Source organism: Pelobates fuscus, chromosome 4, assembly GCF_036172605.1.
Source record: "Pelobates fuscus isolate aPelFus1 chromosome 4, aPelFus1.pri, whole genome shotgun sequence".
Lineage (NCBI taxonomy): Eukaryota > Metazoa > Chordata > Amphibia > Anura > Pelobatidae > Pelobates > Pelobates fuscus.
Window position 1 is genome coordinate 100,099,265 of NC_086320.1, and position 13,903 is coordinate 100,113,167.

The 13,903-nt window shown below is 43.5% G+C and overlaps 1 protein-coding gene across 4 annotated transcripts in view; it reads right to left on the reverse strand.

Moving 5' to 3' along the window:
- SPIDR (scaffold protein involved in DNA repair) overlaps positions 1-13,903 on the reverse strand; it is a 536,808-nt gene that overhangs the window by 191,842 nt on the left and 331,063 nt on the right. The window lies entirely within an intron of this gene.

A 13,903-nucleotide genomic window follows, 5' to 3' on the forward strand; every position in this document is an offset into this window, starting at 1 on the left:
CTATAGGGGTCTAAACAAGATCACCATAAAGAATGCCTAACCCATTCCTTTAATAATGGAATTGTTTAACAGGTTGAAACAGGCTATGGTTTTTACAAAATATGTCTTAGGGAAGCTTGTAATCTAGTGCGTATCAAAGAGGGTCATAAGTGGAAAACGGCCTTTAACACTAGGGGTGGCCACTATGAATACACGCTGATGTCCTTTGACCTCTGTAACGCTCCTGCAGTGTTTCAGGATTCCATTAACGATGTGTTAAGGGAGTTTATACATACATTTGTAATTGTTTACCTGGATGACATTTTGATCTATTCCCCTGACCTGCATAGACACCACATTCATGTCAAACAAGTACTACAGACACGTTTAGCCAATGGTCTTTATTGTAAGCTCAAGAAGTGTCTATTTGATCAGACTGAAGTGCAACTTATGGGTTATCTAATCTCTTCTGCTGGTTTTCATTTGGATCCTAAGAAACTCCCTGCAGTCATAGACTAGCCCCCTTCCCCATCCAGCTCTTTGTTGGCTTTGCTAATTATTATTGAAGGTTTATTAGGAACTTTTCTTCCATCATTACACCTATCACCCGTTTAATAAAAAAGGACGCTGATTCCTATTCCTGGACCTCTGAAGCACTTTCAGTTTTCCATTTTTAAAAAACTTTTAGCATATTTGTGTGTGTGTGCGTTTTGAGCGTAAAAATGGTAAACACATTATCACGTAATCAGAATCTACAGATACATCATTATTCTGACATGTGGTGTGCAGTCATACATTTCTGAGTATCTCATAATCTGCTGCTGGATGTCGTGTACATTCCTCAAAACTAATGCCTTGTACTTATCAAGAAGTATAAAAAAAAAAAAAAAAAAAAAATCACATTTCAAGATATAGTACGAAGACTATTTGGCACCAATACATATTTTTGATAGGTGTCATAGAAAAGAAACATACAATTTTTAAATAATTTTAGAAGTGGCTGTCCTGTTATTTTTACTCTCCTCATTTGTTAATTTGCATTACCTGACCCTTATTCTAATTTTTTTTGCTTGGATTTAAATTTTGGGCATTATACAGGTTTGGTGTTATCTGTTTGCGGTTATCTATTGAGGTAAAAGTGAAAAACAGAATGCAAAGAGAATTACTTATTTTATATTTTTTTCTCAATGTTATATGTACAGAAATTCACATTTGTATAACTTATTTAAAGGCCTTTAAAGGGATAGGGGATTTCTTTGTACCATAAATTTTGTAATAAGTGTAGTTTTTTTATGGTGCCTCAATTGTCTCTTTACATGGACAGTCAAAGCACATAACCATTATAATTGATTAAGATATTCACTAGGGCAAAAGGAAGCTGTTCTCATAATGCTTACTTATAAACTTTTTATTCTCTTATGTCCAAGCTTACCACTCCCCCAAACCCCCTCCCGCCTTGACATCATATGGAGAAGTCTGGCTTCCAGTGGCACATTAAAGGCTCTGAGTAACTACCCACAATAAATGGTTCATCACAGCAGTATTGACTTACCAGTGTCAAAGACCCTTTAAACTCTTGCCTAATGCACATACTTGCAGGATTATTTTAGTATATATTTCGACTTTAGGAGGTGGGGCCTGACCGTGATCAGAGATGGACGCTTACATTTTCTCTTCTGAACCTCCTCGTGTTATTTAGGAGTAAATCCCCTTCAACCTCCCTAAAATGGGCAAAAATCACCGTGCATCGAGCTCCCACAGAGCCGCTGAATCTAAAAAGGGGTCTCTCACTCCCTCCTTGCGCCAGTACCTTACCACACCGTCGGATCTGGCGTCCCAGCCCCCGTCGGACAAGGCCTCTGACAGCACTGGAGCTCACTCTCCTGCTGAAACGTTGCCAGCTCCTGAAGACAGCAACTGGGGAAGACTTCTGCAAGATCTGCCCACAGGTGCTGACTTTGCGGCCGCCAACACCACCCTGCAAGCCTCCAATGCGGCTGGACATTCAGGCCCTCAGGAACGACATCCAAGGCCTTGGAGACCGCGTGGGCCACGTGGAAGCCACGTGCAATCAGCTCCGGACGGCACACAATCAAGCAGGAGACACCTTGATACAGCATGAAGACATCCAGCGAGGCATGGCGCTCCATGTGGCGGATTTAAAAAACAGAGGGAGGCGGAACAACTTAAGGTTCTGAGGCCTCCCCAAGATGGAAACCGACCTCCCACACCTCCAGGCCATCCTGAAGAGATTTTTAATGACGTGCTGGATAGGGAACTCACCTCACCACTGCACCTTGTAAGAGCCTACCGCGCTTTACGCCTGAAGGGACCCCCTGATGCACCACCCAGGGCCATTATATGCTGCCTGGAGGTGTTTGCCGAAAAGGAGTCCATCCTCAGGGCCGTGAGAGAGACGGAAGTGCTGCGCTACAGGCACTCAGAACTCCAGTTATACCCTGACCAGCTATGTTGCAATATAGGAGACTGCTCAGACCCCTGACCCGGGCAATGCCGGTGGCGGGGACAAGGTACCGTTGGCTTTTCCCACCTGGCCTGTCAGTGACTACACCAGGGGGATCTGTGGTAGTTCACACCCATGCATACTTCATGCACTTGGGGACTATCATATCCATCCCCCTGTTGAACATCAGGTGGCCTGACCTGTCAAATGTCTACCTTCCTGAGCTGCTAGGACCGCCAGCCTTACCCAGCAGGAACGACAACCGCGTCAAATGACCACCCGTGCTGCAGGAGTCCATTCATAATGAGGACTTGCCTGCCTGACTGCTCTCACCCACTCCGATGATGACCTGGAACACCAGCTAATGACACGTACCCGAGAATTGCACAACACCCCTCCTTTCCTCCCCCCTATTTTTTTCTCCCCCTCTCCCTTCTCTCCCCCTTTTTTCTTAAACCCCTCCCTTCTCTCCCTTCTCCACCCTTTCTTCTTAACCCCCTCCCTCCTTCTCTTACGTGAACTCCCTTCTCTTTCCCCCTCCCTTCTCTTCTCACCCCTCCATCTACTCTCCTTCCCCCTTCTCTTCTCCTCTTCTTTACCCTTCCCTCTCTTCTCCCTTCTCCTCCTTCTCCTCTCCTCCCTCCCCGCACTCCCTCCTCTCCCCTCTTCACCCCCTGCCCTCCGATGGCTCCTGGCTAGATGACAGAGACATGCAACTCTGCAATCAAAAGGCATCATTCGGCCTGCAGCGAAGACGGCGGCGACTACAACACTGAGAAAACACTCAAGGCGGCACCTGCATGCTTCCAAGTGACTTTGCATCAAACATGAAGACAACTGCACATGCCGACCTACCTGTACTGCGACCACTACAAGTTATGTTGCCTGGCACGCACCACGCAGAATGCTGTGGCATCTCCACCTACACCGAAGTCACTGGACTGTCTGTCTCACCTGTCAACGTTATGCTCTTGCCAGGACTAATGGACTATGGCTAATGACACACAGCGATGCTGTTCCGTACGCACCTACACATGTCACATGCAACTGCTTAGACCCCTGACCTGGGCACTGCAGGGACAAGGTATAAGCTTCTCATGCACTCAAAATTCTAGCAGTCCCTGACTTCCAACTTTACAACCGGGCTTCCTACTTGCAACGTGTGCTGGAATGGGTCAAGGATGGAGTGGTCCAGCATTGGAAGGCGATAGAGAGAGTCCAAACTGGCGGATCCCTGAAAGCGTTGACATGGATGACTACAACTAAGGGACGACATATTTTACAACATCAACCACTTGTGAAGACAACCTTGGACGTATGGCACAGGGCAGCCACACAGGTGGGCCTCTCCTCCTTTCCATCCCCTCTCTAACCACTCACAAATAACCCAGACTTAAACCCGGGCATGGACCCACGGGCATTCGCTTGCCTGACACCACTGACACACATTCTAGTGAGGCACATGAGACAGGACAACACAATCAAACCCCTCAGTAACTTCCTGGACAACACACACATTACCTTCCTACACAGACTGAAATACGAACAGATCCGACAGTTCCTGAAAAATATACCAGAGCACCATGATCTCTACAGGACTCTGACCCAGTTTGAAAGCCTGGGAACGGACCCAGACCCACTCTTACAAGCCATCTCATACCTATATTGTTCTCAGACAACCCACCCCCCTTTAAACCTACCGCATACCTCTTACATCACACTACGACCCCGACAGCCAACTATAAGAAATCCCTGACTATACGGATACTGAACACAGCAAAACATATTTTGCCCCTATACTGGAAGTCAGACACACCCTCTCAATTAACGACCTGGTTTGAGAGAATGGAGGAGCTACGTGAACTTGAAGACTTGCTGTTCACGGCACAGGGGAGCTCACAAACGTACTTAGACATCTGGCACATTGGCTAGTAAAAGTCTACTGCACAGATTTTCAAAGCATACTGACATATAGCCAACAGGGGGACGAAACGGGGAATGGGGAGGGTGACACTTCGGCTCTGACACAGACTTAGATGGGAATCTCGGGTCGCTGGACCACTCAAGCTGGGGACTGACACTCCTCTGCCCTGGCCCATTGCTTAAGCCCGGAGGGCTGGAGACCGAGGCGGGAACAAGGGCACATGCAGGAACCAACCAGGCGGGAAATACCGGTGGCTAGAAGGCGAACTGCCGTGCCTGAGGGCGCAAATCTGTCAGGGAGGTTGGAATTGGAAGCCTCACCGCTGACCTTAATTACATCAATACTTGCACACAGTACACTGACACGAGATTCCATTGGATACATCATGACGCTATACACCCTACCCAAACACCCGTTATTTTGTTTTGCATTATACACTGGTTTGCCACTTCTATGACATTTATGATATGTGGAATTGATTGTTTGCTATAACTGTTTGCCTTGCCTATCGAAGCCCTGCGTGGCTGGTAATTTGGACGTTCATTTACATGCAATAGATCTGCGAGTCCTACCTCTTTATTGCAAGTTATACCGTGATGACACGCTCAATGACAAACGATAATAAAAATTACATTTACAAAAAAATATTACGACTTTAGAATGGATCACTAAGCGAATGTTACAAATGCTCAAATGACTCAGCAAGCGAATATTATGAACATAATTGTTTGCTGAAGAAGGTGAAATAGGCACTCCAAGCAACATAACCAACCAACTAGTAACAAACTTGACATTGTTAATCTAGAAGTGTCAAATTAACCATACCAGTGCAGCTGAGGGAAGGATGGCTTTGGGTACTGAGAGAAATTACCATTTATATAAAACTAATAATAATGCCAGGGCCCACTAAGTTACATAACAACTACAGGATTGAGTTGCTTAGAGTCTCCCTTCAAGAAATTCTAATTACTGTGATGTTTGTAAGACCAAAACAGTCGATTTAACTATCACCTGGGTAATAATATAGATAGTTTTAAACCAAAATATATCATCAATTTCATGTGTTAATATACCGTAAGTGGTCTATAGGGATGTTAAAATACTGGGTAGTGGGGGCGGGGCCTGACCGCCATGCTGACCGGTCGCATGGCCCAGAGGCTCCAGCAACTATCACCTACAACCAATGGAACACATGGGCCTACCGCTGCAAATTAGGCGGAATAGCCCGCAGAAGTGTGCAGGATAGAGGTGGGCACCACCGTGGACCCCGAGATCGGGAGCCTACTCGGGGTAGACGCGGGGCAGACGGCCGCTGCCCGGCGATAACCTGGTCGCCCTACCACGGTCCTGTAACACACCACACAGGCCCCTTCCCCCCCCCCCTTGGGCCGGGGGGGTTATCCCGGCCCCCACAGAGGAGAGCCAGGGTGGCACGACAGGCTCCCCGACCAGCAAGCAGAGTGCTTACGCAGGTACTCTGTGCCTCCAATATGGTGACCTGAAGGCCTCAGCCAGGCGCGAGGACACAAACCGCCGGTGGGCAGCAAGATAAAACCATAGCCCAGCTACACACCGCAGCAACCTCCTGGCTTACCCGGCTCACATACCCTGGATCTGGATCCGGTCTCCACAGCAGCCTTCCTGAGCCTTGAGCCCCTTGAGGATGTCCCTCTAACCGCAGCCCTAAGCCCACGCACACTCCATCAGCCAGGCAACCCGTTACCGGCCAGAAGTGGAACCGGAACCGAGGGCACAGGCGGCCGCTCAAACAGAGCCCGGGGCTGGCACAGTGGAATACACCGGACCGGCCCTCCAACCAATCCTCCACTCACAACGACACCGGGCTGGAGGCGGGTGAGCCGCAAGATCGAAGGACTCAGCAAGCCCTGCTTTATAACCTGCTCAGCAGCACGATGAAGAGGAGCATGAGAGACAGTGTGATTTCTACGGGAATGTCCTCCCATGGCATGCCCTCTATCAGCTACATGCCCAGCTGGACACTTACTACACAGCTCACAGCACAGAAAGGTGCAGGGGTTAGAGAACGGACAATTAATCCTGAATATGCAGCGTGAACAATAGCACCTACTCAACATATGCCTATATTTTCCTTGTCCTGCTGTCACTCCTCTTGTACATCACACTGTCTCTCCCTGATGTAAGTCTTGCATCTTTGCATCGCCACTCAGACAGGCCTGTTAAAAATATGCGGTTAAATTTCTCTAAGCAGCCTACACTAGCTAATGTTGATTACAACTGTAAGCGAGACTAAACGTTTGTCTAGCCTTTTCACCTATATCACGACACAGAACGAAATTTTACAAGACCCAAGTTTATTAAGCATGCCATTAGTTTAATTACTGCTCCTATCTTGTGTATTAACTATTGGTAGTATATCAGACCTGTTCTGTTTTCCTTTTTACTATGTCTCAACACACTAAGCACTGAACCATTTGTCCTCGACTCAAATCTATAAAGCGATGTCTTAGCATGTTTATCTACTCCTACCTTTCCCTAACGTTTATTCCTTCTTGACTATCTTAAAAAAATGTGCAACTATATCCTGTGCCACAATTGTAAAATCTTGTTTTTATCTGGTACATGCTACTGCTGTTGTGGCAAAGCATGAAAGCTTGTAATATTAACTCTTGCACGAAAAAATAAAGAATTTAAAAAAAAAATACTGGGTAGTATACTGTCATTCTAATTTCTTAACAAAGAATGTTTACTGTGTTACTATCGTCACTGAGCCTTTAAGAGAGCTCATAAATAAAACTATGAAAACAATATAGCACATGTGTTATGAGGTTGGGTTACTTCTCTTTACAGGCTCCGTAGTATATATTGCTTTAAAGACTCTGCACCTATAATTGGACCTGATGCTGTCCAGCACTTCAAAGGCTACCTCTTGCTGAGTTAAAATGCTGAAGAAGCTGTGTCATGTCAACACTACTTCTAAGATGGCAGCTTTTTTGCTAAGATTACCCCCTAAGGTGGTCTCCACAGGAGTATTCAACGTGAGCATTAGTCTGCCTGCACAGCCAATAAACATTACTTCTACTGTACTGTATTTTATTATTTTTTAAAATAACTATTACAGATTTTGTATAGGAAGATGAAAAAGTACAGTACAATTCTATATCCTGTAATAAGCCATTTGTTTCCCTCTTATTCTAAAGGCTAACTTTTCTAGCTGGCTCGTGCCAATCTGTCTTCATAGTATTCTTTATTTGATTCTATCATACTACACGTCTCACGACCTGATTTCAGGAGGCTGTCTAAGAGCATGGAGTCAGGCGTCAGTGGGTGGACCCACCTAATATTTCATGGACTGCCAATGGCGCAAGTCCCTCCCCCTTGATTCACGCAAAGCAAGAGGGTATGATACTACGTAAATGTCAAACATTTTTTATATCTTCACTGTACAGCGGTAAAAGTGATTTGATGGCCAAAAGGAAACAAGGAGGGATCTGACTGCTAGCTTAGATAACAAAAAGTATTGAAAGTATCAATTTCTGTTGTGCATTGAATTCATATCAGGCGCATGGCTAGATTCTAGAAATAGAGTGGTGGAGAAATGACATGACATGTCATGACAGTCAGGTATCAACACTACCCATCCAATAAGGGGGGGGTGCAGCAAAGTGTTGTCAACCAGCACCCCCTCTCAGCAGTCACTTGAAGGGCACCACTAAGTAACCTGGCAGAGAGCACTGCAATACTGATATGACTATGTAATAGACGGTTACTTTGAGAAGCCTGTTGTAAAATTAAAAAGAGAAAATTAAAAGTGCATATCCCCAAGCCCCCACTATCAACTGTAAAGTGCATCAGCCCCCAAAGCTGCCCCCCTTGCAATGCCTATGATTCACCTAAGCTCGTTTAAGCAGCACCTCTTCAACCTACTGTTCCTGTAAGTTTTTGAAATGGTCTCATTTATTGTTAAATCTCCCCCTCCTAAAATATTGTAAAGTGCCATGGAATTTGTTGGCACTTTATAAATGTCAATAATATCATTGTAAAAATGTGTAATCCTACATATATGAAGATTTTATAAAGGTACCTTGTATTTTCTGGAACGTAATTCCATTTGTTTAACGAGGCACTGAAGTTTCTACATAAGCTAGCATAAAATATGAAAAGAACTTTGGAATGGTTATCCAATACCCTCTTTGGAAATACTATATCCAAGTCATACAGTTACCCTGTCCATGAAAAGGGCTTACGAGGGACAAGAGACCTTCTTCAGAGGTTAATGGGTTGCCCCAACCACAAACTAGTGTTTTATGAAACCACCATTTTGGTTAGAGTAGCCCTTCTTACCATGCCCCCACAACTTTAAAAAAATAAAACTAAAAAACAATGCACCTTTTAATTCTGCACTGAGGTCAAATTCTCCCCTCAGTCAATTCCTCTTCTGCTGACATCACTCCCCCTAGCATTAGGAAAACAAACATGTAAATGCTATGTTATACTAATACTCTATAATTATTTAGGTGGCGTATCCCTGTGAGGGTTTAAAAGGAAAGATTTATTTTACTTATATTACCCAGTGTGCTGGACTTGCTGCGGCCGCCCCTCAAGAACATCGATCTTGATGATTTCTGCCAATCCCATGCTTTCCCCTAGTAAGAACTGGGAGACTAAAATGAATGAGTTGCAAAATGTTGCACTGCACCAATCAAAAATGCTCTCTTCCACAAGTATTTGATTGAATATCATATTACAATGACGTTAGTAACGTGCCTGGTGTGTCCCTTTAAGTGGCATACACAAATTTGTAAATATTTCATAATTTAAAAGTATTTAAACATTTTCAACTTCTCCCTCCTAAAATGAACTCAAAAATATAGCACATTATATAAAAAAAAAAACAAAAAAACATACATACTAACAGACTTGTGGAGAGATACGGATCTCTAATGTAAGGAAGTTTGCTAATTCATGCATGGTGCCCTACCCATCTTGTTATCAGATGTTATCAGTATATATTTGCAATTTAAAAAAAATAGTATTTGTCATTCTAGTGGATCACACAAAATGGTAAAGAAAAAAATAATTTAAATATGCTGATGCAAATACATGTGCAAACACATTTTTATAACTTTTAAATTACTTTAATAATTGTAACTAAAACAAAAAAAAATGTGGTCGGGTGGAGTCTAAACATAAAATGGAATAATTGCATGACTTTATTATAGTTGTATACTTCTCAGAAAAGAAAAGCAAACTTATTTTCCAGCTTTTACCAAACACCTGTAAACCCCACAAACATATAGTGATGAAACATCATAATATTACTATATGTAGAAGGCAAACATGACCAAGCATGTATATAATAAATGTGTTTATTGAGAATGAATGCAGGTGCATAGACAGGCTCAGCTTCTCCTCCTCCTACTCACTTGGCAGAATGAGTAGATGGGAGATATTATTACTAGGTAGAAAGGTTACCAATAGGAGGAGGGATGGAGGAATCATGATAGAAGGATAAGATTCAGCGGGGTGCTATTACACTGTACTGATAGATACACGATTAGGACGACAGCACTGACTCCTTTAAAAAGAATTCTAATCCATCCTGCTATGATGATGGCATAACACAAGCTTTAAAATAGCAAATGAAAGCAATTACTGAAACTAAATATGCCATAAAAACAAACATATGGGTCGTTTAAAGTAGACATAACCCTCTTAAAATTGACAGTACAGACACCTAAGGTAAAACTCTGTGTCTGACTGAGGATTGCGAAAATGATCAACCTTTAATTGTGACTTTCTTTTTGAAGGATGTCAAATACATGTTTTTACATAAACTGTAAAACAACTGAAGCAAGGACAACAACTCGAGTCTCCCTAGAGAGAGATTCCAGCTAAGCTACCCTGCATATCTCCTGCATGTTTGCTATGCAAGAGTGTGTAGCAGTGTACGCGTACACTGACCTGTTTGCGGTTTCTAATTTATGATGAAAAGTTACTATAATTATTATTGGTATATATAGCGTTAACTAATTCTGCAGAGCTTTACAATATTATGAAAGGGGGGAAATTTTACAATAAATGAGATAATTAGACAATGACACAGGAACAATAGGTAGATAAGGACCCTGCTCACATGAGCTTGCATTCTAGAGATTGAATATAAAAGCCCACACATAAGTAAATAAAAAAAAAGTTTCCACATATCACTAAGCAAATTTTGAAAACAACACTTAAAACCCACTTTGAATAACAAATGGGACCTACATCCAAATATCAGTGAGTCACGTAGAACGGCATAAAAAAATGATTTTCATGATTTGCTGTGCTGCTTTTTATTTCTTATTTCTGTATATATAACAAGTCCTTAAACAAAATAATAAAAATTAAAATATGATATGGGTCACAATTACCCAACTGACTGACGACTAGTTGTTTAAAGTCCACATTTTCTGGAGTCACTTAAAACTGGATCAGTTGATTTTTATTACTGTAAACTAGCTCCGAAATGACTAAACTAGAGGGACTGCCAGGTTATCATCAGAAGATTAAACACTTAAAGTTTATGATGCTGTCAAAGGCCAAGTCAAAACGCTTTAATCACATTAGTGTGCAGAATGTTCTTGGCTCTATAAGCATGCAAGGGTTAACAAAAACAGTTCTATTATGATCAAAGGGGCATTTATTAACGGTGAAGATAATGGGAACCAATATACATGTGCATAAATATATAAAGTGGTTGTTCTAGGGCAGGAGTAGGCAACCTTTTAGCAGCACTGTGCCAATATAGGATTGTGATGTCCTGTAGCATGTCGGTCCTATTTTTTTTTTATTGAGGTCTGTATGCTGCCATATTCTGCTTGTGTTATTGTTACTGCAGTTGCTTTGTATGGTTGTATTTGTGTGTATATAAGCCATTATATTGTATATATTCATTAGTAGTTTATGGTATTGTGTATGATACATATGAATGTGGGCTGTGTATGAGGGCTGCTTGTGGAATTGTGTGGATGGATATGTCACATTGTGTGTTTGGTAGTGGGTGGGGGCTGTTTGGGGTATTGCATGTGAGAGGCTGCATGTGGGGTTGTGTGCATGTATGTGGATTGTTAGCGGGTTACGTTTGTGCGGATTGTGTGTATGTTTGTTTGTGGGCTGTTCTTATTATTTGTATGAGGGGTGGGTTATTCTGCAGGTCTGTGTATATCTAGCAGTGTGGACTGCTACCCTGGGTTCCAGTGGGGTACGGGGTGCCAGGTACAGGTCAAGGACAGGAGCTGCAACAACAGCTGCGGGCTGCTTTACTACGTTGTGGATTCCCATTCACAAGTGCTGGGGGAAAGTGATCTGAGATCACTTCCTCTATGTGATGCAACCATTATGGTTGTCACGGGCCCGGCCGCTCGGGCCCCAAGTGGAGCGGCGAAACTGCCGCAGGTGCATCTGCACCGGGGCCCATCAGATGGCCCAAGCATTTAGGGCCACCCGATGGGCCCTATATCTTCGGGGCCCGGTCAGTGCTGAGGCCGGGTAATTGTGCGACCGGGCCCCTTTAAAAAAAAATTGGCCGGTCACTTCCTCCCAGCTCACTCCACACAGGGGAAAGGGAGAGGGAGAGGAGAGCAGAGGACAGGCCAGAGGCATCCACTCCCATCATCCCCAGCCACCCTCCTGCAACTTAAAGGTAAGAGGAGGGTGGCTAATAAATTAGGTGTGTGTGTGTGTGTCTGCAAGTATGTGTGTTTGTCAGTATGTATGTCTGTGTATGTATGTCTGTGTGTGTATGTCCGTATGTCTGTGTGTGTATGTCCGTATGTCTGTGTGTGTATGGCCGTATGTCTGTGTATGTATATATATATATGTGTGTGTGTATATGTCTGTATGTATATATATCAGTATGTATGTATGTCCGTATGTATTTATGTGTATCTATGTCAATATGTATGTATGAACATCAGTGTGTGTCTGTATGTCAGTGTGTGTGTATGTGTCTATATGTGTGTATGCCTGTTTCAGTATTTGTGTCTGTTAGTATGTGTGTATCTTTCTGTGTCTGTGTCCGTGTGTGTGTATTCCTATGGGCAGGATTTGGAGGCGGGCACACGGGGGTCCAGACCTTGAGCTGTGTTAGGGGCCCCTCAATTTCTGATGGCGGCCCTGGATGCAATGCTTAAATTGAGGATTGTCCTTCACCGCCTCTTCGTATTAGCAGATATCTGAAGTTTTATTAGGACCCCTGATAGGCCAGAGCCTGTTTGGCTCTAGCAGCCTTGAGTGCCGTGCAAAGACACCTCGAGTGCCGTGCATGGCACTAGTGCCGTAGGTTGCCTACCCCTGTTCTAGGGGGTGGGATTCACCTCTGTAAAATCTATCAGTAACATCAAAGTCAGGTGGGAGTGAAATGCACCAACTGCCACTGTGCTGAACCACATATGTGGTAATAAAAATATTACAGCTAATAAATACTAGCTTATTTGTAAATTAGCTTATAATGGATTTCAGAAAAATATAAAGAGATTAAAAAAACAGAAAAGGAAAAGGGGCAAAAATGTGCATGTAGTGTAAGACATTTTTCAGAAGCCCATGTGTACAAAAATTGCTGACATCTTTGCGGAATAAAATAACATGTTATACATTCTTGATGTTGCAACTTCAAAAGGGGAAAGGAAATAAATATATGGAAAGGGTAGTAATCAGGAATGCATAGCTACCAAATTTCTACAGGGAAGAAAATAGAATCAGTCCAAGTGTACAACTGATTGAAGGTCTGGGAGATAAGCTGTTAATTAGTGTTAAACCATCTCCCATTAAATACAGGATTTTTTAAAATGGAAACGTTCACTCCACCCAGGGCCGGCCTTTGGGGTGTGTGAGCTGTGCGGCTGCACAAGGTGCCATGGCAACAGGGTCGCCGGGCAGCCAACACAGCGCGCACATGCTTGGACGCTAGGGCTTATTAATCCTTCCCTTACTCCCTCTGTGGCACTAAGGAGGGTAACAGTTAGGAGAGCCGTGGGGGAGTAGCCAGGCCGAAGCAGCACACAGATCACGGACATTCCTGGCTTTGGTGAAATGTCCTTGACTGACAGTCACTTGCCGGTGTTCTATCAAATTTCCCAACCCGTGAAAATCCCCTACCCTCGTCACGTCCGGTGAGGGGAATCAGCTGGATCCTGTGCTGCACATGCATGCTAGCACTCCTGCTACTCCTCCACAGCAAGGTCCTGGAAGGTAAGTAAAACTAGTTTTACACTTTCATTATAGTTAGTGCATTCACTAAGCTTAAGACATGGGACATTTAGGGTTAATGTTAGAGTTCAAATTAAGGTTAGGATTAGGGACTTGTTCATATTTAGTGGTATTTCACATTAGGGGAATATCACTAAATTGTGCTTTTTCACACTTTATTTTAACCCTTACCCCAAGGGTTAGGGTAAGAATAGAGTGTGAGAGAGGTTAGAATCACTTACCTAACCCTAATTTGAACCCTCACTTAACCCTAAATGCCCCGTGTGCCTAAGCTTAGTGAATGCACTAACTATAATGAAAGTGTAAAA